This window comes from Pseudophryne corroboree, chromosome 11, assembly GCF_028390025.1.
Source record: "Pseudophryne corroboree isolate aPseCor3 chromosome 11, aPseCor3.hap2, whole genome shotgun sequence".
Lineage (NCBI taxonomy): Eukaryota > Metazoa > Chordata > Amphibia > Anura > Myobatrachidae > Pseudophryne > Pseudophryne corroboree.
The window spans coordinates 35,998,454-36,000,912 of record NC_086454.1 but is presented as its reverse complement, the minus strand read 5'-3'; the positions used below and the strand labels follow the sequence as shown (position 1 = coordinate 36,000,912).

At 39.6% G+C, this 2,459-nt stretch overlaps 2 pseudogenes; one reads left to right on the top strand and one right to left on the bottom strand.

Moving 5' to 3' along the window:
- Positions 1 to 1,153: 1,153 nt before the first annotated feature.
- On the bottom strand, positions 1,154 to 1,273 carry LOC134970426 (5S ribosomal RNA; annotated as a pseudogene).
- A 63-nt stretch (positions 1,274 to 1,336) lies between these two features.
- LOC134970425 (5S ribosomal RNA) lies at positions 1,337 to 1,456 on the top strand (annotated as a pseudogene).
- The last annotated feature ends 1,003 nt before the right edge of the window (positions 1,457 to 2,459 follow it).

Sequence of the window (2,459 nt, the reverse complement as noted above, 5' to 3'; positions counted from 1 at the left end):
TGTTCCCCTTAATAATAACAGTAAGTTTGTTTAATGTAACTGGTCGCTGGACGGAGAAATTCCTCTTTGCATGATACGAAGGGTCAGACAGGGTTTGAGCAGTGGTGTCTGGTACCTAACTAAAGAACATTTTATTAGAAACAATCCGGTGCTGGTTAGGTAAAGATTAATCGCTTCTGCGTATAGTTATGTCTATTAGTAGTTTCTGGACATTTACTATATTTGCGGTTCATTATCCATGCGGCGGGAATTCTAAGATTCCCTCCCACCTGAGCAGTTTGATATAGTCACAGCCCACCTGTTCAAACTAACCTATGACCTTTTGTTATGATGCGAGGAGACATTCCTGTGTCCAATGAACAATGAGATTGTAGGTCCCTTTGTAGTATACTGTACGCAGTGTATATAAGGACAGCCAGCCTGGCCAGCTCAGTCTCTTCTCTCCACAAACGGTTTTCATCTTGACTAACTCGGAGCTGGTACCAGGACTGCGCTGCGATCATTCCCCAGTGTGTGTAAGTTATTCTCTGTGACCATTCTAAATCTCTGACTGTATTTGCCATATTCTCTCTCTCTGTTATTGTATAAGATTGTGACGCTATTGTATATTTATGTGTAGTTATTCTGCTAGATATTGATGTTAGCCTGTAGTGTATGAACTGTTAACTGTTTTTAACTTTTACATAGCTAGATATTGTTAGTAAAGGTGTTGGAACCTTAGCAAGGTATTGTGTGTTTATTACATTGCTGAGAGTATTCAGAGCGTACCAAAAAATAACCAAAGAAGGTTCAAAGGAAAGGACTCTTTTGTGGGAGCACTCTTGATTCAGAGGAAAATATTAATAAATTTTCAAAATGACAAATTAATTAGCATGAGTCAAATCCTAGGAGTAACTGTGTGTGAAATACATAGCTATGCGAATTATTGATAATGAATATTCGTGATATTAAATTCACGATTACTAAATTGCCGGAGAGTAGAATTCTGTGATGTCTATGCCGAAAAGGAATCTGCATTTATTGAGATAAATGACCATCATTCATACTGCTAATATCCATTAAGGATTATATAGGTGCAGAAAATAAAATCATTGGTCATGCAAATCCCAATATGACATAAAGTTGAGTGCCACTGTGTCCAATAGTCAACGTTTTTTTGCAGTACCAGAGTGTTCAAAGGAGGTCTCCCTTCCTTGTACTAACCCGGCCTTTCACTGCTTAGCTTCCAAGTTCGGAAGAGATTGGGCATCTCCAGTGAAGTATGACCGCAAATGTTGGACTTCCTAGGTCACTCCAAATAATTGACATATATTTGGAGTGACCTAGGAAGTCCAACATTTGCGGTCATACTTCACTGGAGATGCCCAATCTCTTCCGAACTTGGAAGCTAAGCAGTGAAAGGCCGGGTTAGTACAAGGAAGGGAGACCTCCTTTGAACACTCTGGTACTGCAAAAAAACGTTGACTATTGGACACAGTGGCACTCAACTTTATGTCATATTGGGATTTGCATGACCAATGATTTTATTTTCTGCACCTATATAATCCTTAATGGATATTAGCAGTATGAATGATGGTCATTTATCTCAATAAATGCAGATTCCTTTTCGGCATAGACATCACAGAATTCTACTCTCCGGCAATTTAGTAATCGTGAATTTAATATCACGAATATTCATTATCAATAATTCGCATAGCTATGTATTTCACACACAGTTACTCCTAGGATTTGACTCATGCTAATTAATTTGTCATTTTGAAAATTTATTAATATTTTCCTCTGAATCAAGAGTGCTCCCACAAAAGAGTCCTTTCCTTTGAACCTTCTTTGGTTATTTTTTGGTACTTGATACTTTCTGACTCTAGGGAGCACCACTGAAAGCAACTTTGGTGTTGAGAACAATTCCTACTACACCTTTACTTGCCATATACAGAAAAAATTCTATTTAAATTCAGTTTTTCAGAGGTTACTAATTGTTTATACATTATTGTTTGAACTGGTGCGGTTCCCTTCTAAACCCATTTTTTCCTAATCAGTATTCAGAGCGTCTCAGTCGCTCAAGAGGCTTTCATACAATAGAGGTTAATTAGCATTGCATTGTGCTAACATTACAAAACCAAGGTTTACAGTATAGGCTCAGCCTTTCATTGAGTTGCATACAAGGTTTACTGAGTGTCATCCCGTGAGCGTCTGCGCCGCTCGTGTTCCCCTTGTGGTCACGAGCGTCCGCTACGCTGGTAGCGTAGCATTATGGTAGTCGGCCGCCTATAGCGTGCTCGACACCAAGCGTTAAGCTGTGAGCGAGCGTGCCGCATGTGCGTCTCGACCACGGCTAAGCGTCTGTTACGCTAAGTGCGTACCCTTACGGTACCCCATACTCCAATTGCGTACTGAGTCTCTTACCCATTTTATAGTGAATGTAATAAGATAAATATTTAGCTTTATCAATTGGCGGCTCG